The sequence below is a fragment of the Oncorhynchus masou genome, chromosome 27 (assembly GCF_036934945.1).
Source record: "Oncorhynchus masou masou isolate Uvic2021 chromosome 27, UVic_Omas_1.1, whole genome shotgun sequence".
NCBI classification, from domain to species: Eukaryota; Metazoa; Chordata; class Actinopteri; order Salmoniformes; family Salmonidae; genus Oncorhynchus; species Oncorhynchus masou.
Genome location: NC_088238.1, coordinates 79,856 through 107,386, shown reverse-complemented (window position 1 = coordinate 107,386; position 27,531 = coordinate 79,856). Strand labels below are relative to the sequence as shown.

Here is a 27,531-nt window from a genome sequence, read left to right as displayed (position 1 = left end):
GAACTCAGTCTGGGGCGAGGGGAGCGGGGGAACTCAGTCTGGGGCGAGGGGGAGCGGGGGGAACTCAGTCTGGGGGCGAGGGGGAGCGGGGGAACTCAGTCTGGGGCGAGGGGAGCGGGGGGGAACTCAGTCTGGGGCGAGGGGAGCGGGGGGAACTCAGTCTGGGGCGAGGGGGAGCGGGGGAGGGGAACTCAGTCTGGGGCGGGGGGAGCGGGGGGGAACTCAGTCTGGGGCGAGGGGAACTCAGTCGGGGAACTCAGTCTGGGGCGAGGGGAGCGGGGGAACTCAGTCTGGGGGGCGGAGGGGAGCGGGGGAACTCAGTCTGGGGCGAGGGGAGCGGGGGAACTCAGTCTGGGGCTCAGGGGAGCGGGGGAACTCAGTCTGGGGGCGAGGGGAGCGGGGGAACTCAGTCTGGGGCGAGGGGAGCGGGGGAACTCAGTCTGGGGCGAGGGGGGGAGCGGGGGAACTCAGTCTGGGGCGAGGGGGAGCGGGGGAACTCAGTCTGGGGCGAGGGGAGCGGGGGAACTCAGTCTGGGGCGAGGGGAGCGGGGAACTCAGTCTGGGGCGAGGGGAGGGGAACTCAGTCTGGGGCGAGGGGAACGGGGGAACTCAGTCTGGGGCGAGGGGGGAACTCAGTCTGGGGCGAGGGGACGGGAGAACTCAGTCTGGGGGCGAGGGGGAGCGGGGGAACTCAGTCTGGGGGCGAGGGGGAGCGGGGGAACTCAGTCTGGGGCGAGGGGAGGGGGGAACTCAGTCTGGGGCGAGGGGAGCGGGGGAACTCAGTCTGGGGCGGGGAGGGGGAGCTGGGGGGAACTCAGTCTGGGGGCGAGGGGGAGCGGGGAACTCAGTCTGGGGCGAGGGGGAGCGGGGGAACTCAGTCTGGGGCGAGGGGAGCGGGGAACTCAGTCTGGGGCGAGGGGAGCGGGGGAACTCAGTCTGGGGGCGAGGGGAGCGGGGGGAACTCAGTCTGGGGCGAGGGGGAGCGGGGGAACTCAGTCTGGGGGCGAGGGGAGCGGGGGAACTCAGTCTGGGGCGAGGGGGAGCGGGGGAACTCAGTCTGGGGCGAGGGGAGCGGGGGAACTCAGTCTGGGGCGAGGGGTCTGAGCGGGGAACTCAGTCTGGGGCGAGGGGCGGGGAACTCAGTCTGGGGCGAGGGGGAACGGGGGAACTCAGTCTGGGGGCGAGGGGAGCGGGGGGAACTCAGTCTGGGGGCGGGGGGAGCGGGGAGAACTCAGTCTGGGGGTCGGAGAAGGAACTCAGTCTGGGGCGAGGGGAGCGGGGGAACTCAGTCTGGGGCGAGGGGGAGCGGGGAGAACTCAGTCTGGGGAGGAGAAGGAGAATCTCAGTCTGGGGGGGGGAAGGAGAACTCAGTCTGGGGAGGAGAAGGAGAGCTCAGTACGGGGAGGAGAAGGAGAGCTCAGTCTGGGGAGGAGAAGGAGAGCTCAGTCTGGGGAGGAGAAGGAGAGCTCAGTCTGGGGGCGGGGAGGAGAACTCAGTCTGGAGAGCTCAGTCTGGGGAGGGGAGAAGGAGAGCTCAGTCTGGGGAGGAGAAGGAGAGTCTCAGTCTGGGGGAGGAGAAGGAGAACTCAGTCTGGGGAGGGGAGAAGGAGAGCTCAGTACTGGGGAGGAGAAGGAGAGCTCAGTCGGGGAGGAGAACTCGGGGAGAACTCAGTCTGGGAGGAGAAGGAGAGCTCAGTACGGGGAGGAGAAGGAGAGCTCAGTACGGGGAGGAGAAGGAGAGCTCAGTCTGGGGAGGAGGGGAGAACTCAGTATGGGAGAGGAGAAGGAGACGCTCAGTACTGGGAGGAGAAGGAGAGCTCAGTATGGGGAGGGAGAAGGAGAGCTCAGTACTGGGGAGGAGAAGGAGAGCTCAGTACGGGGGGGAGAAGGAGAGCTCAGTCTGGGGAGGAGAAGGAGAGCTCAGTCTGGGGAGGAGAAGGAGAGCTCAGTACGGGGAGGAGAAGGAGAGCTCAGTCTGGGGAGGAGGGGAGACTCAGTACTGGGGAGGAGAAGGAGAGCTCAGTCTGGGGAGGAGAAGGAGAGCTCAGTACTGGGAGGAGAAGGGGGCGAGAGGAACTCAGTACGGGGAGGAGAAGGAGAGCTCAGTCTGGGGAGGAGAAGGAGAGCTCAGTCTGGGGGCGGGGAGGAGGAAGGAGGAGCTCAGTATGGGGAGGAGAAGGGGAGCTCAGTACGGGGAGGAGAGGAGAGCTCAGTACGGGGAGGAGAAGGAGAGCTCAGTACTGGGGAGGAGAAGGAGAGCTCAGTACGGGGGAGGAGAAGGAGGCTCAGTACGGGAGGAGAAGGAGAGCTCAGTACGGGGGAGGGGGAACTCAGTACGGGGGAGAGGGGGAACTCAGTACGGGGAGAGGGGGAACTCAGTACGGGGAGAGGGGGGGAACTCAGTACGGGGAGAGGGGGAACTCAGTCTGGGGGCGGGGAGAGGGGGGGAACTCAGTACGGGGAGGGAACTCAGGGGGAACTCAGTACTGGGGAGAGGGGGACTCAGTACTGGGGAGAGGGGGGAACTCAGTCGGGGGAGAGGGGGGGAACTCAGTACGGGGGAGAGGGGGAACTCAGTACGGGGAGAGGGGGGAACTCAGTACTGGGGAGAGGGGGGACTCAGTACTGGGGAGAGGGGAACTCAGTCTGGGGAGAGGGGGGAACTCAGTCTGGGGAGAGGGGGAACTCAGTACGGGGGAGAGGGGGGGAACTCAGTCTGGGGGCGGGGGGAGAGGGGGAACTCAGTCTGGGGAGGGGGAGGAACTCAGTACTGGGGAGAGGGGGAACTCAGTACTCAGGGGAGAGGGGGAGAACTCAGTACTGGGGAGAGGGGGGGACTCAGTACTGGGGAGAGGGGGAACTCAGTCTGGGGAGGGGGAGGAACTCAGTCGGGGGGGAGGGGGGAACTCAGTACGGGGAGAGGGGGAACTCAGTACTGGGGAGAGGGGGGACTCAGTACTGGGGAGAGGGGGGAACTCAGTACGGGGGAGGGGGGAACTCAGTACGGGGGAGAGGGGGAGGAACTCAGTCTGCGGGGGAGAGGGGGGAACTCAGTCTGGGGAGAGGGGGGACGGGGGAGAGGGGGGAACTCAGTACGGGGGAGAGGGGGGGGGGAACTCAGTACGGGGGAGAGGGGGGGAGGGAACTCAGTACGGGGGAGAGGGGGGAGGAACTCAGTCTGGGCCGGGGAGAGGGGGAGGAACTCAGTGGGGGCGGGGGGACGGGGAGAGGGGGGAACTCAGTCGGGGGAGGGGGGAACTCAGTCTGGGGCGGGGGGGAGAGGGGGGGAACTCAGTCTGGGGGCGGGGGAGTCTGGGGGGGAACTCAGTCTGGGGAGAGGGGGAACTCAGTACTGGGGAGAGTCTGGGGGGACTCAGTACTGGGGAGAGTCTGGGGGGGGGACTCAGTACTGGGGAGGAGGGGGGACTCAGTCCGGGGGAGAGGGGGACTCAGTCCGGGGAGAGGGGGACTCAGTACGGGGGAGAGGGGGTCCATGAACTCAGTACGGGGAGAGGGGGGGACTCAGTACGGGGAGAGGGGGAACTCAGTACGGGGAGAGGGGGGACTCAGTCACGGGGAGAGGGGGGAACTCAGTGGTCAGAGGGGGAGCTCTTCAGGGGGGGGACTCAGTACTGGGAGGGAAACCACAGGGGGTTAGTACTCAGTACGGGGGAGAGGGGGGGACTCCGGGTACGGAGAGAGGGGGAACTCAGTACACTAGGGGAGAGGGGGACTCAGTCCGGGGAGAACACTGGTAGGGGGACTCAGTACGGGAGAGGGGGGAACTCAGTACGGGGAGAGGGGGGTTAGGGTACTCACTGTACGGGGGTTAGAGGGGGACTCAGTACGGGGAGAGGGGGGAACTCAGTCTGGGGAGATTCCTGTAGGACCAAAACAGCTTTAAAAACAGAGAACCATGGATGTATCTGCTGGTAGCTGTCCATGCCAATTCATCAACTAACACCCTTGCCTTTCTTGCACCGACACTGGTCTTGGTCTCACTGTTCACCTGAAGATGGAGGCACTAACTGTAGGTCCCTCTGAATAACAGCCCTGCTAAATGACTACCATGTAAAAACAGATCTGAACACAAAGACTATGTCCTATCGATGACATGTTGATGAGGTGACACAGCGGAGAGAGGTGATTATGACTGCCTTCCTTATAGAATGGGTCATAGGTCAGACAGACTGTGAAAGGTGCTTGTTGGGGAAAAGGTGAAAGGTCAGAGGTCAGAGAGGATACTGTTGCTCTTCAGATCTCTGTGGATGATGGATTTGGCGTGCAGGTAACTAGGGAGGAAAACCACAACAATCCCAGGTTAGTTAGTATCAATAAACACTGGTTCACTAGACATATTTACAGTCCCAGTGTTAAGCCTCTCCTAACCTCCACTGTACCAGTCTGTGTTAGTGTTAAGTCCCAGTGTTAAGACTCCTAACCTCCACTGTACCAGTCTGTCTGTGTTAAGCCTCTCCTAACCTCCACTGTACCAGTCTGTCTGTGTTAAGCCTCTCCTAACCTCCACTGTACCAGTCTGTCTGTGTTAAGACTCTCCTAACCTCCACTGTACCAGTCTGTCCACGTTAAGCCTCTCCTAACCTCCACTGTACCAGTCTGTCCACGTTAACCTCCACTGTACCAGTCTGTCAGTGTTAAGCCTCTCCTAACCTCCACTGTACCAGTCTGTCCACGTTAAGCCTCTCCTAACCTCCACTGTACCAGTCTGTCTGTGTTAAGCCTCTCCTAACCTCCACTGTACCAGTCTGTCTGTGTTAAGACTCTCCTAACCTCCACTGTACCAGTATGTCTGTGTTAAGCCTCTCCTAACCTCCACTGTACCAGTCTGTGAGTGTTAAGTCTCTCCTAACCTCCACTGTACCAGTCTGTCTGTGTTAAGACTCTCCTAACCTCCACTGTACCAGTCTGTGCGTGTTAAGCCTCTCCTAACCTCCACTGTACCAGTCTGTCTGTGTCTCCTAACCTCCACTGTACTCTGTCCTGCAGGTAACCTCCACTCCACTACCAGTCTGTCTGTGTTAAGACTCTCCTAACCTCCACTGTACCAGTCTGTCTGTGTTAAGACTCTCCTAACCTCCACTGTACCAGTCTGTCAGTCTCTCCTAACCTCCACTGTCCAGTCTGCCAGTGTTAAGTCCTCTCCTAACCTCCACTGTACCAGTCTGTGAGTGTTAAGCCTCTACTAACCTCACTGTACTCTGTCCACTAAGACCTCCAACCTCCCTGTAGCAGAGTTGTGAGTTCTGCAGGTACCTACAGTAGTTCAGAGGCTGACTCATTTAAATGCAGCTCTATCTGCTGTGTTGTGTTGGCCAGAGACTGAGCACATTAATGCCTTATGAGACAGAAAAGGGAAAGTAGGAGGAGTCAGCGTAGGGGACGCAGGCGTGAACCGGGGTCAGCGTCAACCAGGAGAGTCAGCGTAGGGGACGAGGCGTGAACCAGGAGAGTCAGCGTAGGGGACGAACCAGGAGCGTGAACCAGGAGAGTCAGCGTAGGGGACGAGGGCGTGAACCAGGAGAGTCAGCGTAGGGGACGAGGGCGTGAACCAGGAGAGTCAGCGTAGGGGACGAGGGGGCGTGAACCAGGAGAGTCAGCGTAGGGGACGAGGCGTGAACGTGTCAACCAGGAGAGTCAGCGTAGGGGACGAGGGCGTGAACCAGGAGAGTCAGCGTAGGGGACGAACCAGGAGAGTCAGTGAACGTGAACCAGGAGAGTCAGCGTAGGGGACGAGCGTGTCAACCAGGAGAGTCAGCGTAGGGGACGAGGGAGTCGTGAACCAGGAGAGTCAGCGTAGGGGACGAGGGCGTGAACCAGGAGAGTCAGCGTGACGAGGGCGTGAACCAGGAGAGTCAGCGTAGGGGACGAGGGGCGTGAACCAGGAGAGTCAGCGTAGGGGACGGAGCGCGTCAACCAGGAGAGTCAGCGTAGGGGACGAGGGCGTGAACCAGGAGAGTCAGCGTAGGGGACGAGGGCGTGAACCAGGAGAGTCAGCGTAGGGGACGAGCGTGTCAACCAGGAGAGTCAGCGTAGGGGACGAGGGCGTGAACCAGGAGAGTCAGCGTAGGGGACGAGGGCGTGAACCGTAGGGACGAGCGTGTCAACCAGGAGAGTCAGCGTAGGGGACGGCGCGTGAACCAGGAGGTCAGCGTAGGGGACGTGAACCAGGAGAGTCAGCGGCGTAACCAGGAGAGTCACGTAGGGGACGTGTCAACCAGGAGAGTCAGCGTAGGGGACGAGGGCGTGAACCAGGAGAGTCAGCGGGGGCGTGGGGGACGAGGGGCGTGAACCAGGAGAGTCAGCGTAGGGGACGGAGCGTGTCAACCAGGAGAGTCAGCGTAGGGGACGCGCAGCGTGTCAACCAGGAGAGTCAGCGTGGGGACGAGGGACGGAGAGTCAGCGTAGGCGTGAACCAGGAGAGTCAGCGCGTAGGGGACGAGGGCGTGAACCAGGAGAGTCAGCGTGACGAGGGCGTGAACCAGGAGAGTCAGCGTAGGGGACGAGCGCGTGAACCAGGAGAGTCAGCGTAGGGGACGAGGGCGTGAACCAGGAGAGTCAGCGTAGGGGACGAGGGCGTGAACCAGGAGAGTCAGCGTAGGGGACGAGGCGTGAACCAGGAGAGTCAGCGTAGGGGACGAGGCGTGAACCAGGAGAGTCAGCGTAGGGGACGGGGCGTGAACCAGGAGAGTCAGCGTAGGGGACGAGGGCGTGAACCAGGAGAGTCAGCGTAGGGGACGAGGCGTGAACCAGGAGAGTCAGCGTAGGGGACGAGGGCGTGAACCAGGAGAGTCAGCGTGAAGGGGACGAGGGCGTGAACCAGGAGAGTCAGCGTAGGGGACGAGTGTGTGAACCAGGGAGGCGATGCATCCCAAATAGCGGAGCCTATTCCCTATGTCTGGGACTAGTTCTGGGAACAGGGTGCTGGTCGGGGTACATCCCGTGTGTTGTGGACTAACTCACTCCATGCCCTGCGCGGTCTGCCGGGCGATGTCTATGAGCTTGATCATCTCAAACTTGGTCTCTATGATGTGTAGATGGTGGTAGAGGGAGGAGCCCTCACACCACTGGGTCACGATGGCCAGCTGAGGCTTGGTGGTGTAACCCATGAACAGCAGGATGTTGACGTGACGCGTCTTCCTGTTTGGGAGCAGGGAGAGGATATCAAAACCACTGAGAAGGAGCTTTTAGTTGTCCATTCAGCATGCTATTTCATGACAAAACACAGAAGCCCTGCTGTTTCATGACAAAACAGAGAAGCCCTGCTGTTTCATGACAAAAACAACGAAAGCCCTGTTGTTTCATGACAAAAACAGAAGCCCTGTTGTTTCATGACAAAAACAGAAGCCCTGTTGTTTCATGACAAAAACAGAAGCCCTGTTATTTCATGACAAAAGAGAAGCCCTGCTATTTCATGACAACAGAGAAGCCCTGTTATTTCATGACAAAACATAGAAGCCCTGCTATTTCATGACAAAACAGAGAAGCCCTGCTATTTCATGACAAAACAGAAGCCCTGTTATTTCATGACAAAACAGAAGCCCTGCTATTTCATGACAAAAACAGAAGCCCTGCTATTTCATGACAAAACAGAAGCCCTGCTATTTCATGACAAAACAGAAGCCCTGCTATTTCATGACAAAACATAGAAGCCCTGCTATTTCATGATAAAACAGAAGCCCTGTTTACACTACAAAACAGAAGCCCTGTTATTTCACTGTATATCCCAACACTGCCTAAGACCTGGAAGGTAGCAGGTAATTACCTCAACATCTGCAGTGAACCAAGTCTTCCACCACTGTTATTTCACAGGCCAAGCTTTTCAGTACATGGCTGTTAAGGGTTAAACACGTGTCTTTCATGAGGACTCCACTTCGTTCTTAAAGGCCTGTAGCTGCTGTTTCAGTGGGAGCTGTGACGTTCAGCATCTTCACCGCCCTGTTGTTTCATGCCACTTGCCCTGTTGTTTCATGACAAAAACAAAGGATCCAGAAGCCTGTCCTCTGACCCAGGCCCTGTGATCTGACCTTCTGGGATTCCCAGTCGTCACTCGAGTCCCTGTCTGCCCAGGGTTTTTTCTACATGGGGGGACACAAGATGGTTTTCATGACAAAACATAGAAGCCCTGCTATTTCATGACAAAACAAAGTGCTATTTCATGACAACAGGCCCTGCTATTTCATGACAAAACTGTGTGTGCTATTTCATGACAAAACAGAAGCCCTGCTTTTCATGACAAACCAGAAGGTCATTTATTTCTTGACAACAGAAGCCCTGCTAGTCATTACAAAACAGCAGCCCTGTTATTTCATGACATTGAAACCCCTGTTTTGATGACACCACAGCTCTAAGTCCTGTGTTTTCATACAAAATCAGCCCTAAGTCTATTTCCTTATGACAAATCACATTGAAGCCTGTTTCAACAGATAAGCCCTGTTATTTTGACAAAACACTCCTGTTATTATCTGCAAAACAGTGCTATTGACAAAGACAATTTATTTCATGACAACAGAGAAGCCCTTTATTTCATGATACACCAATCAGCTCTAAGACTTGTCTGTGTTCCTTATACACCAATCAGCTCTAAGACCTGGAGGTCTGTGTTCCTTATACACCAATCAGCTCTAAGAAGGTCTGTGTTCCTTATACACCAATCAGCTCTAAGAAGGTCTGTGTTCCTTATACACCAATCAGCTCTAAGAAGGTCTGTGTTCCTTATACACCAATCAGCTCTAAGGTCTGTGTTCCTTATACACCAATCAGCTCTAAGGTCTGTGTTCCTTATACACCAATCAGCTCTAAGGTCTGTGTTCCTTATACACCAATCAGCTCCCAAGAAGGTCTGTTCCTTATACACCAATCAGCTCTAAGAAGGTCTGTGTTCCTTATACACCAATCAGCTCTAAGAAGGTCTGTGTTCCTTATACACCAATCAGCTCTAAGGTCTGTGTTCCTTATACACCAATCAGCTCTTGAAGGTCTGTGTTCATTATACACCAATCAGCTCTAAGGTCTGTGTTCCTTATACACCAATCAGCTCTAAGGTCTGTGTTCCTTATACACCAATCAGCTCTAAGGTCTGTGTTCCTTATACACCAATCAGCTCTAAGAAGGTCTGTGTTCCTTATACACCAATCAGCTCTAAGGTCTGTGTTCCTTATACACCAATCAGCTCTAAGGTCTGTGTTCCTTATACACCAATCAGCTCTAAGAAGGTCTGTGTTCCTTATACACCAATCAGCTCTAAGAAGGTCTGTGTTCCTTATACACCAATCAGCTCTAAGGTCTGTGTTCCTTATACACCAATCAGCTCTAAGAAGGTCTGTGTTCCTTATACACCAATCAGCTCTAAGGTCTGTGTTCCTTATACACCAATCAGCTCTAAGGTCTGTGTTCCTTATACACCAATCAGCTCTAAGAAGGTCTGTGTTCCTTATACACCAATCAGCTCTAAGAAGGTCTGTGTTCCTTATACACCAATCAGCTCTAAGGTCTGTGTTCCTTATACACCAATCAGCTCTAAGGTCTGTGTTCCTTATACACCAATCAGCTCTAAGGTCTGTGTTCCTTATACACCAATCAGCTCTAAGGTCTGTGTTCCTTATACACCAATCAGCTCTAAGGTCTGTGTTCCTTATACACCAATCAGCTCTAAGGTCTGTGTTCCTTATACACCAATCAGCTCTAAGAAGGTCTGTGTTCCTTATACACCAATCAGCTCTAAGAAGTCTGTGTTCCTTATACACCAATCAGCTCTAAGGTCTGTGTTCCTTATACACCAATCAGCTCTAAGAAGGTCTGTGTTCCTTATACACCAATCAGCTCTAAGAAGGTCTGTGTTCCTTATACACCAATCAGCTCTAAGGTCTGTGTTCCTTATACACCAATCAGCTCTAAGAAAGTCTGTGTTCCTTATACACCAATCAGCTCTAAGGTCTGTGATCCTTATACACCAATCAGCTCTAAAGGTCTGTGTTTCTTATACACCAATCAGCTCTAAGGTCTGTGTTCCTTATACACCAATCAGCTCTAAGGTCTGTGTTCCTTATACACCAATCAGCTCTAAGAAGTCTGTGTTCCTTATACACCAATCAGCTCTAAGAAGTCTGTGTTCCTTATACACCAATCAGCTCTAAGAAGGTCTGTGTTCCTTATACACCAATCAGCTCTAAGAAGGTCTGTGTTCCTTATACACCAATCAGCTCTAAGGTCTGTGTGCCTTATACACCAATCAGCTCTAAAGGTCTGTGTTTTCGTAGCGGTTGTGTCTCACCATCTTATTGCGGTCGTCAGACGGGACGATGACTTCCTCTCTCTCTGTGGACACGGAGACTTCTGAGGAGCCTTCACATTGGTCAATGAGCCAGGCAGCGAGGCCGGGGGCGTGGCCGACAGCCCTGCAGTCGACCCTAATTGGAAGTAGGAGAGGGAGGGAGGGGGTTAGGGAGGGAAGGGGGGAGGGGTGGAGGAGGAAAAACAAAAGAAAAGGAAAGATGAGGATGAGAAGAAACGGAGGGCAAACAGAAGACGGTAGGAGGAGGAAGAGGAGGAAGAGGAGGAAGACAGGGATTGAGTGACAGAGAGAAGGGATATGTCCAGTCCCAAACTGACACCCAAGACCCTATGCCCTAGGATCGACCCCTAGACCCTATGCCCTAGGATCGACCCCTAGACCCTATGCCCTAGGATCGACCCCTAGACCCTATGCCCTAGTATCGACCCCTAGACCCTAGTATTGCCCTAGACCCTATGCCCTAGGATCGACCCCTAGACCCTATGCCCTAGATCCCCCTAGACCCTATGCCCTAGGATGGACCCCTAGACCCTATGCCCTAGGATCGACCCCTAGACCCTATGCCCTAGGATCGACCCCTAGACCCTATGCCCTAGGATCGACCCCCCTAGACCCTATGCCCTATGCTCTAGGATCGACCCCTAGACCCTATGCCCTAGGATCGACCCTAGACCCTATGCCCTAGGATCGACCCTAGACCCTATGCCCTTTGAGGGTATAGAACGCGACAGTGAAACCTAGATCCTATCAGAGGGCAGGTTGGAACAATTACCCTAGGATCTCTGATCTCCACAAGTGCATGGGGTCCGACCCTATGGTCTAGGATCCGATCATAGACCCTCTGAAATTATTTGATGGGTATAGGGGTCGAAACAGTGAAACTTCCATCCTAGGGATCCTATCAGAGGGTCTAGGGGTCAGGTTGGAACAATTACCCTATTGCTACATCATGTCTAAAAAATAGGGTCATCTCATGATCTCCACAAGGGTCTGGGGTCCGATCATAGGGTCTAGGGGTCCGATCATAGGGGTCTCATAGGGGTCCGGGTCCTGGGGTCCATCATAGGGTCTAGGGGTCCGATCATAGGGTCTAGTGGTCTATTTGGGATTGGGCCATAGAGTGGGTTTCAGAGAACAGGAGGGTTGAGGGGAGTAGGAGTGTTGTGTCCTGGTGGTGTTGGAGGTGAGGGTGTGATGTCACAGTGGGAGGGTTGAGGTGTGATGTCACAGTGGGAGGTTGAGGGGTGATGTCATAGTGGGAGGTGAGGTGTGATGTCACAGTGGGAGGTGAGGTGTGATGTCACAGTGGGAGGTGAGGGGTGATGTCACAGTGGGAGGTGAGGGGTGATGTCACAGTGGGAGGTGAGGGGTGATGTCACAGTGGGAGGTGAGGGGTGATGTCACAGTGGGAGGTGAGGGGTGATGTCACAGTGGGAGGTGAGGGGATGATGGGCGGTGAGGGGTGATGTCACAGTGGGAGGTGAGGGGTGATGTCACAGTGGGAGGTGAGGGTGATGTCACAGTGGGATGTGAGGGGTGATGTCACAGTGGGAGGTGAGGGGTGATGTCACAGTGGGAGGTGAGGGGTGATGTCACAGTGGGAGGTGAGGGGTGATGTCACAGTGGGAGGTGAGGGGTGATGTCACAGTGGGAGGGTTCACAGAGGGGTGATGTCACAGTGGGAGGTGAGGGGTGATGTCACAGTGGGAGGTGAGGGGTGATGTCACAGTGGGAGGTGAGGGGTGATGTCACAGTGGGAGGTGAGGGGTGATGTCACAGTGGGAGGTGAGGGGTGATGTCACAATGTGGGAGGGTGATGTCACGGTGTGATGTCACAGTGGGAGGTGATGATGTCACAGTGGGAGGTGAGGGGTGATGTCACAATGGAGGTGGTACTGATGGTTTAACAGAACTGATGGCTTCTACGCTTGTGGCTAGAGCACAGCACTCTTCTCCCTAACCTGAACCTGATTCTCCTAACCTAACCTGTCAACTTCTCCCTAACCTGAACCTGATTCTCCCAACCTGTCAACTTCTCCCTAACCTGAACCTGATTCTCCTAACCTGTCAACTTCTCCCTAACCTGAACCTGATTCTCCTAACCTGTCAACTTCTCCCTAACCTGAACCTGATTCTCCCAACCTGTCAGCTTCTCCCTAACCCGCCACGTCAGCTTCTCCCTAACCTAACCTGATTCTCCCTAACCTGTCAGCTTCTCCCCGTCAACCCGCTTAACCCGTCAGCTTCTCCCTAACCTGTCAACTTTCTCCTAACCTGTCAACTTCTCCCTAACCCAACCCGTCAACTTCTCCCTAACCTAACCTGATTCTCCTAACCTGTCAACCTGATTCTCCTAACCCGTCAACTTCTCCCTAACCTGAACCTGATTCTCCTAACCTAACAATTCTCCTAACCGTCAACTTCTCCTAACCTGAACCTGATTCTCCTAACCTAACAACTTCTCCCTAACCCGAACCTGATTCTCCCTAACCTGAACCTGATTCCCTAACCCGTCAACTTCTCCCTAACCTGAACCTGATTCTCCCTAACCCGTCAACTTCTCCCTAACCTGAACCTGATTCTCCTAACCTGTCAACTTCTCCCTAACCTGAACCTGATTCTCCTAACCTGTCAACTTCTCCCTAACCCGTCAACTTCTCCCTAACCCACAACCCAACCTATCAACTTCTCCCTAACCCAACCTGTCCCTAACCCGTAACTTTTCTCTTCCCTAACCCAACCTGTCAACTTCTCCCTAACCTAACCTGTCAACTTCTCCCTAACCCAACCTGTCAACTTCTCCCTAACCCAACCTGTCAACTTCTCCCCTAACCCAACCTGTCAACTTCTCCCTAACCCAACCTGTCAACTTCTCCCTTCCCAACCTGTCAACTTCTCCCCAACCCAACTTCTCCCTAACCCAACTCCCCAACCCAACCTGTCAACCTCTGCCTAACTTCCAACCTGTCAACTTCTCCCTAACCCAACCTGTCAACTTCTCCCTTAACCTGTCAACCCAACCTGTCAACTTCTCCCCAACCCAACCTGTCAACTCCCTCCCGTCCTTCTCCCAACCTGTCAACTTCTCCCCAACCTGTCAACTCCAACCTGTCAACTTCTCCCTAACCTGTCAACTTCTCCCTAACCTGTCAACTTCTCCCTAACCTGTCAACTTCTCCCTAACCTGTCAACTTCTCCCTAACCCGTCAACTTCTCCTTTAATTCCTAACCTGTCAACTTCTCCCCTAACCCCTAACACGTCAACTTCTCCCTAACCTGTCAACTTCTCCCTAACACGTCAACTTCTCCCTAACCTGTCAACTTCTCCCTAACCTGTCAACTTCTCCCTAACCTAACCTGTCAACTTCTCCCTAACCTGTCAACTTCTCCCTAACCCGCAACTTCTCCCTAACCTAACCTGTCAACTTCTCCCCAACCTGTCAACTTCTCCCTAACCTGTCAACTTCTCCCTAACCTGTCAACTTCTCCCCTAACCTGTCAACTTCTCCCTAACCCGCCTGTCAACTTCTCCCTAACCTAACCTGTCAACTTCTCCCCAACCTGTCAACTTCTCCCTAACCCGTCAACTTCTCCCTAACCTGTCAACTTCTCCCTAACCTGTCAACTTCTCCCTAACCTGTCAACTTCTCCCTAACCCAACCTATCAACTTCTCCCTAACCTGTCAACTTCTCCCTAACCTGTCAACTTCTCCCTAACCTGTCAACTTCTCCCTAACCTGTCAACTTCTCCCTAACCCGTCAACTTCTCCCTAACCCGTCAACTTCTCCCTAACCTGTCAACTTCTCCCTAACCCGTCAACTTCTCCCTAACCTGTCAACTTCTCCCTAACCCGTCAACTTCTCCCTAACCTGTCAACTTCTCCCTAACCCTCAACCTAACCTGTCAACTTCTCCCTAACCCGTCAACTTCTCCCTAACCTAACAACTTCTCCCTAACCTGTCAAATCCTCCATCGAGCCTCAACCGTAGAAGCCGTCAGTTTAGAGGAAACCATCAGTGCCACCGGTGTGTGAAGGAGAGGGTGTTGCTGAGATGGGGGGAGGTGCCTGGTGCAGTAGGGAACTCTGGGTAATGTAGTACTTTAACGGCATCCTCTACTTTATAACCAATACATCTCAATGTGGCTTCCAACAATACATTATAAAGACAACAACCTACTCACACTGGAAGGTAGTGAATATATTACACTGTCAACTACAGTCAACTACAGTCAGTCAACACATTACACTGTCAACTACAGTCAGTCAACACATTCAACTACAGTCAGTCAACACAGTACACCGTCAACTACAGTCAGTCAACACATTACACTGTCAACTATAGTCACCATCAACACAGTCACACATTACATACCAGTCAACACATTACACCATACACACATTATACCATCGACTACAGTCAGTCAACACATTACACCACACACAGTAAGTCAACACATTACACTGACTACAGTCAGTCAACACATTACACCATCAACACAGTACACAGTACACCGTCAACTACAGTCAGTCAACACATTACACCATCAACACAGTACACTATCAACTACAGTACACCATTACACCACTTACACCGTCAACTACAGTCAACACATTACACTACAGTCAGTCAACACAGTACACCGTCAACTAGTCAGTCAACACATTACACCATCAACACAGTACACCACTAGTCAGTCAACACATTACACCATCGACTAGTCAGTCAACACATTACAACTAGTCAGTCAACACATTACACCATCAACACAGTCAGTCAACACATTACACTGTCAACTAGTCAGTCAACACATTACACCGTCAACTACAGTCAGTCAACTACAGTCAGTCAACACATTACACTGTCAACACTGTTACATGGTATGTCAGTTCTGAGGACATTTATATAATGTTCTATACATCTATAGTGTATTTTCCTATTCCCTGATCAGAGCCTGGATCCAAAGGATCGGTAGGATCGGTTTTCCCTTCTAGATCAGAATGAATCAGAATATACGGGCAGATCCTAGAGCTTTGTGGACACAGGCCCTGAAACACAAAAACCCTCCCATATGAGAGTTTTGGAAGCAGACGGAAAGGGGGGGCGGTAGTGACAGTGTGAGGGATTATGGTAGTGAGAGAAAACATAAGGAAAGAGAGTGAAGAGCGAAACACAGACAAGACAGTGGGGGCCAAAACACAGGTGGGAGGTGAGGACACACACACACATACACATCACCACAATACACACACACACACCACAATACCACACACAGAGGCACGCCACAGAGACCTAGCTACCTCGGAACACAGGCTCGGACTCAAAATCAAAGACTATGTCATTGGGGTAGGAGTATAGGAGGGGGCTTGAGATCCGTGTTCGGTGCTTCTTCAAGCAGCGGGCGGGTGGGTGGGTCTGCAAGGGGGGGGCTGCAGGAGGAGGGGAAGAGAGACAGACACAGCAGGATCACTGGCCCTGAAGACCAGCTACTGGGCCCACTTCTCTATGGTACCTACTGTAGGCCCGATCCAAAATGGACGCCTAGTCGCTGTACTGTGCTCTACTTCTGGCCAGAGCCCAATGAGTGCCAACGAGGAGAATGCATGAATCTGTCTCCGTGGACCAGTAGAAAGTTAGGGAGTTTTTCCACACATTATCACTGGCGAAAAGTAGTGCACTAGATAGGGAATAGGGTACCATTTGAGACTGGCCCTATAGTAAGTAGTCTACACTCTTTCAGAGGGAGCATGGATGGGCAGTAGAAATCAGAGAATGTTAGGGGAATAAAAAGGGTAGATGGCTCTCTTAAAGGGGAAGTCTCCTTAAAAAGGGACAGAGTTTTACAGTCTAAGGACAAATATTCTAAATATGCATCAACAAGACTAGTAGAATTAGAATTCTGAACGGACAAAATGAGTTTCGAGGATCTTGTAAAACAAGAGAGAAAGAGAACACAGATGCAGGATATGGGGGTGGTGGTGGTGGTGGGGGGACTTGTTGATTGAATTAGTGATGATGATAGCTTCCTTACCTCCTTCTGATCTCTGTAAACCTTGGTCTCGAATCAAGTCCTGAAAGAAAGAAAGAGACAGAGAGAGCGAGAGAGAGACAGAGAGAGAGAGACAGAGAGAGAGAGACAGAGAGAGAGAGAGAGAGAGAGAGAGAGAGAGAGAGAGAGAGAGAGAGAGAGAGAGAGAGAGACAGAGACAGAGAGAGAGAGAGAGAGAGAGAGAGAGAGAGAGAGAGAGAGAGAGAGAGAGAGAGAGAGAGAGAGAGAGAGAGAGAGAGAGAGAGAGAGAGAGAGAGACAGAGAGAGAGAGAGAGAGAGAGAGAGAGACAGAGAGAGAGAGAGAGAGAGAGAGAGAGAGAGAGAGAGAGAGAGAGAGAGAGAGAGGAAATAACAGAGAATCACAATACTGAGAAGACTGCTAGTCATCTCAGATTCCAACGCTACAGATTGGGTTATATCTTGGTAGCTTGTATAACACTTAAACAGTCAACACTGTTTTCATAAAATGATAAATATTATATAAAAAACCAACTTTATTAAAGAGGTTTTAAAAATAGGTAATAATATTAATAATAATAATATTTGACTCAAAATGTTATGATGTACACTAAAAGGCATTGATGGCAGAACAGATGGATGTAGTTCAATGTATGATTAATATAATAAACTAATACATTTCTTGGTAGTCCCAAAACATATTGCTATCGGGTTGTAAATGACAGCGGGCCTGATACCGTAAGGAATGCACTGTCTCAGTTTCAATGGCTCAATATTTTGGACAAAAAACCCCCCAGTTACATTCGTCTAAGGTTGAGAGTGACAATATAATCAAACTAGCAAGGCCAAATGATCACAAGTCAGCAATAACATGGCTGATAGGCTAGAGTATCTAGTTATGTAGCGAGCTAAAAACACGGAGCCAAAGTGAATGATGACAGGACCTACTGTCTGTAAACACACAGTTCATAGTGAATGATGACAGGACCTACTGTCTGTAAACACACAGTTCATAGTGAATGATGACAGGACCTACTGTGTGTAAACACACAGTTCATAGTGAATGATGACAGGAGACTGAGAAACACACAGTTCATAGTGAATGATGACAGACCCTACTGCCTGTAAACACAGTCCAGTTCATAGTGAATGATGACAGGCCCTAGAGTAGACACACAGTCCAGTTCATAGTGAATAGACAGGCCCTACTGCCTGAAAGACACAGTCCAGTTCATAGTGAATGATGACAGGCCCTAGAGTAAACAGACAGTCCAGTTCATAGTGAATGATGACAGAGCCCTACTGCCTGTAAACACACAGTCCAGTTCAGAGAATGATGAGAGAGACAGCCTGTAAAGACAGTCCAGTTCATAGTGAATGATGAGACAGAGAGAGACTGCCTGTAAACACACAGAGTTCATAGTGAATGATGAGAGGTCCTACTGCCTGTAAACAGACAGAGTTCATAGAGAATAATGACAGGCCCTAGAGAGAGTAAAGACAGAGTTCATAGATAATGACAGAGACTGCCTGTAAACAACAGAGAATCACAATACTGATGAAGACTGCCTAGTCATCTCAGATTCCAGTTCATAGTGAATGATGCAGATTGGGTTATATCTTGGTAGCTTGTATAACACTTAACCAGTCAACACTGTTTTCATAAAATTATATATATTATATAGAAAAATATAAAATTCCCAGTTTATGTATACAAAACCAACTTTATTAAAGAGGTTTTATAAATAGGTAATAATAATAATAATAATATTTGACTCAAAATGTTATGATGTACACTAAAAGGTCAGTTGATGGAGAACAGATGGATGTAGTTCAATGTATGATTAATATAATAAACTAATACATTTCTTGGTAGTCCCAAAACATATTGCTAAACACACAGGTTGTAAATGACAGGCCCTACTGCCTGAAACCGTCCAGTTCATAGTGAATGCACTGTCTCAGTTTCAATGGCTCAATATTTTGGACAAAAAACCCCCCAGTTACATTCGTCTTCAAGGAATGATGAGTGACAATATAATCAAACTAGCAAGGCCAATGATGATCACTTCCTGTAAGTCAGCAAATAACATGGCTGATGTAAACACACAGTATCTAGTTGATGACAGGTCCTACTGCCTGTAAACACAGTCCAAAGTGAATGATGACAGGACCTACTGTCTGTAAACACACAGTTCATAGTGAATGATGACAGGCCCTACTGCCTGTAAACACACAGTCCAGTTCATAGTGAATGATGACAGGCCCTACTGCCTGTAAACACACAGTCCAGTTCATAGTGAATGATGACAGGCCCTACTGCCTGTAAACACACAGTCCAGTTCATAGTGAATGATGACAGGCCCTACTGCCTGTAAACACACAGTCCAGTTCATAGTGAATGATGACAGGCCCTACTGCCTGTAAACACACAGTCCAGTTCATAGTGAATGATGCCAGGCCCTACTGCCTGTAAACACACAGTCCAGTTCATAGTGAATGATGACAGGTCCTACTGCCTGTAAACACACAGTCCAGTTCATAGTGAATGATGACAGGTCCTACTGCCTGTAAACACACAGTCCAGTTCATAGTGAATGATGACAGGCCCTACTGCCTGTAAACACACAGTCCAGTTCATAGTGAATGATGACAGGCCCTACTTCCTGTAAACACACAGTCCAGTTCATAGTGAATGATGACAGGCCCTACTGCCTGTAAACACACAGTCCAGTTCATAGTGAATGATGACAGGCCCTACTGCCTGTAAACACACAGTCCAGTTCAAAGTGAATGATGACAGGCCTCTGTGCAAATGGCTTGTTTGTATATAAGCCTACTGTAGTTCTGATTGGCTCTGGGGCCCCAGTCTGCGTAGACTCTGGTCCTGGACGAGACAGCTGTTTCATTTACTGCAGTGTCTACTAGTCGTCCAAACGCACGGCCACTTTCCCTCTATATTGCTATAGGATTTTCACAAATGCCCAAACATGAATGAAAATGTGAAAATGGCCATGTGACCAAGTGCTCGCTTGTCAGAAATGTCTGTGTTCGGGAAACAACCATTGACCAGCTTTTCAAGCTTAATAATGTAAAAAAAACATTTGGTAACTAGCTACCAAAGAATGGAGTTTTGCTGAGCAGCTATCGTCATGACTGCCGTCACGACCTGTATGCACTTCCTAATAAGGTCTGAAATGCCCAAACATTCTATAAATGTATGACAACGTGAAATGACCATAAAAGGGCACTGTTCTTGCTGTGGTGAATATGAAAAGATTTCACATTGCTAAAACAAAAAATGCTGTCATTTCCTCCTTAAGGGGCTCCCGAGTGTTGCAGCGATCTAAGGCACTACATCTCAGCGCTAGAGGCGTCACTACAGACACCCTGGTTCGATTCCGGGCTGTATCACAACATTCCGTGACAGGGAGTCCCATAGGACCAGCGTCGTCCGGGTTTGGACCGGTGTAGGCCGTCAACGTAAATAAGAATTTGTTCTTAACCGACTTGCCTGCTTAAAATAAAAAAGGTATGATTACCATGTTGTATTTGGCCAAGAATTACAGAACACGACTCGACCCAGATGAGCACCCCTTCACTAGTGCTGCCACATACACATTCTACAGTAGCAGTACTACTTGTCTCCAGCAGGGGAGTGTCTGAGCCATCGGACACACAGACAAAAAGGGGATATTGGACTCACGTCTATGTTGACGGGTTCGATGGTGTTGATGTGGACGTTGGGAGCGGAGGACGAGCGGTCTCTCTGTCCAAACTGGTTCCTGTGGTCCTCTTCTCCGGGCCTGAAATTCTGGGGGATGGGGATGGATTTGGACGGGGACACGCTGGCGTGGCACAGGGACCTGGGGGTCAGAGAGAGAGAGGTCAGTGGTCAGGGAGGATGGGGGTTGAAACTCTGGGGGGGATGGAGATGGACGGGGACACGCTGGCGTGGCACATGGACCTGGGGGTCAGAGAGAGAGAGGTCAGTGGTCAGGGAGGATGGGGGTTGAAACTCTGGGGGGGGATGGAGATGGACTTAGATGGGGACAGGAACCTGGGTTCAGAGAGCAGTTAAGAGGGGAGGATCATCTCACTGGGGACCTGTGGCTCATCTCACTGGGGACCTGTGGCTCATCTCACTGGGGACCTGTGGCTCATCTCACTGGGGACCTGTGGCTCATCTCACTGGGGACCTGTGGCTCATCTCACTGGGGACCAGTGGCTCATCTCATCTCACTGGAGACCTGTGGCTCATCTCACTGGGGACCTGTGGCTCATCTCACTGGGGACCTGTGGCTCATCTCACTGGGGACCTGTGGCACATCTCACTGGAGACCTGTGGCTCATCTCACTGGAGACCTGTGGCTCATCTGGTGTGGCTCATCTCACTGGGGACATGTGTCACTTCTCACTGGGGACATGTGTCATGGGGACATGGTCACTTCTGGACTGGGGACATGTGTCACTTCTCACTGGGGACCTGTGGCTCATCTCACTGGGGACCTGTGGCTCATCTCACTGGGGACCTGTGGCTCATCTCACTGGGGACCTGTGGCTCATCTCACTGGGGACCTGTGTCACTTCTCACTGGGGACCTGTGTCACTTCTCACTGGGGACCTGTGGCTCATCTCACTGGGGACCTGTGGCTCATCTCACTGGGGACCTGTGGCTCATCTCACTGGGGACCTGTGGCTCATCTCACTGGGGACCTGTGGCTCATCTCACTGGGGACCTGTGGCACATCTCACTGGGGACCTGTGGCTCATCTCACTGGAGACCTGTGGCACATCTCACTGGGGACCTGTGGCTCATCTCACTGGAGACCTGTGGCTCATCTCACTGGAGACCTGTGGCTCATCTCACTGGGGACCTGTGGCTCATCTCACTGGAGACCTGTGGCTCATCTCACTGAGGACCTGTGGCTCATCTCATCTCACTGGGGACCTGTGGCTCATCTCACTGGGGACCTGTGGCTCATCTCATCTCACTGGGGACCTGTGGCTCATCTCACTGGAGACCTGTGGCTCATCTCACTGGGGACCTGTGGCTCATCTCACTGGGGACCTGTGGCTCATCTCACTGGGGACCTGTGGCTCATCTCACTGGGGACCTGTGGCTCATCTCACTGGGGACCTGTGGCTCATCTCACTGGGGACCTGTGGCTCATCTCACTGGGGACCTGTGGCACATCTCACTGGAGACCTGTGGCTCATCATCTCACTGGGGACCTGTGGCTCATCTCACTGGGGACCTGTGGCTCATCTCACTGGGGACCTGTGGCTCATCTCACTGGGGACCTGTGGCACATCTCACTGGAGACCTGTGGCTCATCTCACTGGAGACCTGTGGCTCATCTCACTGGAGACCTGTGGCTCATCTCACTGGGGACATGTGTCACTTCTCACTGGGGACCTGTGGCTCATCTCACTGGGGACCTGTGGCTCATCTCACTGGGGACCTGTGGCACATCTCACTGGAGACCTGTGGCTCATCTCACTGGAGACCTGTGGCTCATCTCACTGGAGACCTGTGGCTCATCTCACTGGGGACATGTGTCACTTTTCACTGGGGACATGTGTCACTTCTCACTGGGGACATGTGTCACTTCTCACTGGGGACATGTGTCACTTCTCACTGGGGACCTGTGGCTCATCTCACTGGGGACCTGTGGCTCATCTCACTGGGGACCTGTGGCTCATCTCACTGGGGACCTGTGGCTCATCTCACTGGGGACCTGTGTCACTTCTCACTGGGGACCTGTGGCTCATCTCACTGGGGACCTGTGGCTCATCTCACTGGGGACCTGTGGCTCATCTCACTGGGGACCTGTGGCTCATCTCACTGGGGACCTGTGGCTCATCTCACTGGGGACCTGTGGCTCATCTCACTGGGGACCTGTGGCTCATCTCACTGGGGACCTGTGGCACATCTCACTGGGGACCTGTGGCTCATCTCACTGGAGACCTGTGGCACATCTCACTGGGGACCTGTGGCTCATCTCACTGGAGACCTGTGGCTCATCTCACTGGAGACCTGTGGCTCATCTCACTGGGGACCTGTGGCTCATCTCACTGGAGACCTGTGGCTCATCTCACTGAGGACCTGTGGCTCATCTCATCTCACTGGGGACCTGTGGCTCATCTCACTGGGGACCTGTGGCTCATCTCATCTCACTGGGGACCTGTGGCTCATCTCACTGGAGACCTGTGGCTCATCTCACTGGGGACCTGTGGCTCATCTCACTGGGGACCTGTGGCTCATCTCACTGGGGACCTGTGGCTCATCTCACTGGGGACCTGTGGCTCATCTCACTGGGGACCTGTGGCTCATCTCACTGGGGACCTGTGGCTCATCTCACTGGGGACCTGTGGCACATCTCACTGGAGACCTGTGGCTCATCTCATCTCACTGGGGACCTGTGGCTCATCTCACTGGGGACCTGTGGCTCATCTCACTGGGGACCTGTGGCTCATCTCACTGGGGACCTGTGGCACATCTCACTGGAGACCTGTGGCTCATCTCACTGGAGACCTGTGGCTCATCTCACTGGAGACCTGTGGCTCATCTCACTGGGGACATGTGTCACTTCTCACTGGGGACATGTGTCACTTCTCACTGGGGACATGTGTCACTTCTCACTGGGGACATGTGGCTCATCTCACTGGGGACCTGTGGCTCATCTCACTGGGGACCTGTGGCTCATCTCACTGGGGACCTGTGGCTCATCTCACTGGGGACCTGTGTCACTTCTCACTGGGGACCTGTGGCTCATCTCACTGGGGACCTGTGGCTCATCTCACTGGGGACCTGTGGCTCATCTCACTGGGGACCTGTGGCTCATCTCACTGGGGACCTGTGGCTCATCTCACTGGGGACCTGTGGCTCATCTCACTGGGGACCTGTGGCTCATCTCACTGGGGACCTGTGGCACATCTCACTGGGGACCTGTGGCTCATCTCACTGGAGACCTGTGGCACATCTCACTGGGGACCTGTGGCTCATCTCACTGGAGACCTGTGGCTCATCTCACTGGGGACCTGTGGCTCATCTCACTGGAGACCTGTGGCTCATCTCACTGAGGACCTGTGGCTCATCTCATCTCACTGGGGACCTGTGGCTCATCTCACTGGGGACCTGTGGCTCATCTCATCTCACTGGGGACCTGTGGCTCATCTCACTGGAGACCTGTGGCTCATCTCACTGGGGACCTGTGGCTCATCTCACTGGGGACCTGTGGCTCATCTCACTGGGGACCTGTGGCTCATCTCACTGGGGACCTGTGGCTCATCTCACTGGGGACCTGTGGCTCATCTCACTGGGGGACCTGTGGCTCATCTCACTGGGGACCTGTGGCACATCTCACTGGAGACCTGTGGCTCATCTCATCTCACTGGGGACCTGTGGCTCATCTCACTGGGGACCTGTGGCTCATCTCACTGGGGACCTGTGGCTCATCTCACTGGGGACCTGTGGCACATCTCACTGGAGACCTGTGGCTCATCTCACTGGAGACCTGTGGCTCATCTCACTGGAGACCTGTGGCTCATCTCACTGGGGACATGTGTCACTTCTCACTGGGGACATGTGTCACTTCTCACTGGGGACATGTGTCACTTCTCACTGGGGACATGTGGCTCATCTCACTGGGGACCTGTGGCTCATCTCACTGGGGACCTGTGGCACATCTCACTGGGGACCTGTGGCTCATCTCACTGGGGACCTGTGGCTCATCTCACTGGGGACCTGTGGCTCATCTCACTGGGGACCTGTGGCTCATCTCACTGGGGACCTGTGGCTCATCTCACTGGGGACCTGTGGCTCATCTCACTGGGGACCTGTGGCTCATCTCACTGGGGACCTGTGGCTCATCTCACTGGGGACCTGTGGCTCATCTCACTGGGGACATGTGGCTCATCTCACTGGGGACCTGTGGCTCATCTCACTGGGGACATGTGTTACAGCATTAGCAGAGATTCCACTCTACATTGAATCTCGCGAGATATAATCAATCAAAACACCATCGATTTGATTTGATTTTGATTTGATATAAGATTATCAAGTTTGTGTTTCAGTAGTCTTCAAAAATGGCTTCCTTTCCTAGTCTCCTTTGCAATCGACTGTGCCGAGGTGAGATCAGGACAGCTGTGAGACTCACCCGGTGGAGTCGGACGGGGGCAGTGACGGGTAGGCCTCGGACACGGGGGTGGTGCCCTCTGACGACACCTCCTCCTGGGTGATGGGGTGGTGCTCAAAGAACTTCGACACCAGCAGCAAACTGCAGCAGAGAACCAACATACAGGATAGAACTGGGACACTAGAGACCCAACATACAGGATAGAACTGGGACACTAGCAGAGACCCAACATACAGGATAGAACTGGGACACTAGAGACCCAACATACAGGATAGAACTGGGACACTAGAGACCCAACATACAGGATAGAACTGGGACACTAGAGAACCAACATACAGGATAGAACTGGGACACTAGAGACCCAACATACAGGATAGAACTGGGACACTAGAGACCTAACATACAGGATAGAACTGGGACACTAGCAGAGAACCAACATACAGGATAGAACTGGGACACTAGCAGAGACCCAACATACAGGATAGAACTGGGACACTAGAGACCCAACATACAGGATAGAACTGGGACACTAGAGACCCAACATACAGGATAGAACTGGGACACTAGTAGAGACCCAACATACAGGATAGAACTGGGACACTAGCAGAGAACCAACATACAGGATAGAACTGGGACACTAGAGACCCAACATACAGGATAGAACTGGGACACTAGCAGAGACCCAACATACAGGATAGAACTGGGACACTAGCAGAGACCCAACATACAGGATAGAACTGGGACACTAGAGACCCAACATACAGGATAGAACTGGGACACTAGAGACCCAACATACAGGATAGAACTGGGACACTAGCAGAGACCAAACATACAGGATAGAACTGGGACACTAGCAGAGACCCAACATACAGGATAGAACTGGGACACTAGTAGAGACCCAACATACAGGATAGAACTGGGACACTAGTAGAGACCCAACATACAGGATAGAACTGGGACACTAGTAGAGACCCAACATACAGGATAGAACTGGGACACTAGCAGAGACCCAACATACAGGATAGAACTGGGACACTAGTAGAGACCCAACATACAGGATAGAACTGGGACACTAGAGACCCAACATACAGGATAGAACTGGGACACTAGCAGAGAACCAACATACAGGATAGAACTGGGACACTAGTAGAGACCCAACATACAGAATAGAACTGGGACACTAGAGACCCAACATACAGGATAGAACTGGGACACTAGAGACCCAACATACAGGATAGAACTGGGACACTAGAGACCCAACATACAGGATAGAACTGGGACACTAGAGACCCAACATACAGGATAGAACTGGGACACTAGAGACCCAACATACAGGATAGAACTGGGACACTAGCAGAGACCCAACATACAGGATAGAACTGGGACACTAGCAGAGACCCAACATACAGGATAGAACTGGGACACTAGAGACCCAACATACAGGATAGAACTGGGACACTAGCAGAGACCCAACATACAGGATAGAACTGGGACACTAGCAGAGACCCAACATACAGGATAGAACTGGGACACTAGCAGAGACACAACATACAGGATAGAACTGGGACACTAGCAGAGACCCAACATACAGGATAGAACTGGGACACTAGCAGAGAACCAACATACAGGATAGAACTGGGACACTAGAGACCCAACATACAGGATAGAACTGGGACACTAGCAGAGACCCAACATACAGGATAGAACTGGGACACTAGCAGAGACCCAACATACAGGATAGAACTGGGACACTAGAGACGCAACATACAGGATAGAACTGGGACACTAGTAGAGACCCAACATACAGGATAGAACTGGGACACTAGCAGAGACCCAACATACAGGATAGAACTGGGACACTAGAGACCCAACACACAGGATAGAACTGGGACACTAGAGACCCAACATACAGGATAGAACTGGGACACTAGAGACCCAACATACAGGATAGAACTGGGACACTAGCAGAGACCCAACATACAGCATAGAACTGGGACACTAGCAGAGACCCAACATACAGGATAGAACTGGGACACTAGCAGAGACCCAACATACAGGATAGAACTGGGACACTAGCAGAGACCCAACATACAGGATAGAACTGGGACACTAGCAGAGACCCAACATACAGGATAGAACTGGGACACTAGTAGAGACCCAACATACAGGATAGAACTGGGACACTAGAGACCCAACATACAGGATAGAACTGGGACACTAGAGACCCAACATACAGGATAGAACTGGGACACTAGCAGAGACCCAACATACAGGATAGAACTGGGACACTAGAGACCCAACATACAGGATAGAACTGGGACACTAGAGACCCAACATACAGGATAGAACTGGGACACTAGAGACCCAACATACAGGATAGAACTGGGACACTAGCAGAGACCCAACATACAGGATAGAACTGGGACACTAGCAGAGACCCAACATACAGGATAGAACTGGGACACTAGCAGAGACCCAACATACAGGATAGAACTGGGACACTAGCAGAGACCCAACATACAGGATAGAACTGGGACACTAGTAGAGACCCAACATACAGGATAGAACTGGGACACTAGAGACCCAACATACAGGATAGAACTGGGACACTAGAGACCCAACATACAGGATAGAACTGGGACACTAGCAGAGACCCAACATACAGGATAGAACTGGGACACTAGAGACCCAACATACAGGATAGAACTGGGACACTAGCAGAGACCCAACATACAGGATAGAACTGGGACACTAGAGACCCAACATACAGGATAGAACTGGGACACTAGCAGAGACCCAACATACAGGATAGAACTGGGACACTAGCAGAGACCCAACATACAGGATAGAACTGGGACACTAGAGACCCAACATACAGGATAGAACTGGGACACTAGCAGAGACCCAACATACAGGATAGAACTGGGACACTAGCAGAGACCCAACATACAGGATAGAACTGGGACACTAGAGACCCAACATACAGGATAGAACTGGGACACTAGCAGAGACCCAACATACAGGATAGAACTGGGACACTAGAGACCCAACATACAGGATAGAACTGGGACA

The 27,531-nt window shown here is 52.1% G+C and overlaps 1 pseudogene; it reads right to left on the bottom strand.

The window, feature by feature from the left end:
• Positions 1-27,531, bottom strand: part of LOC135515548 (serine/threonine-protein kinase B-raf-like) — a 306,564-nt pseudogene that overhangs the window by 246,788 nt on the left and 32,245 nt on the right.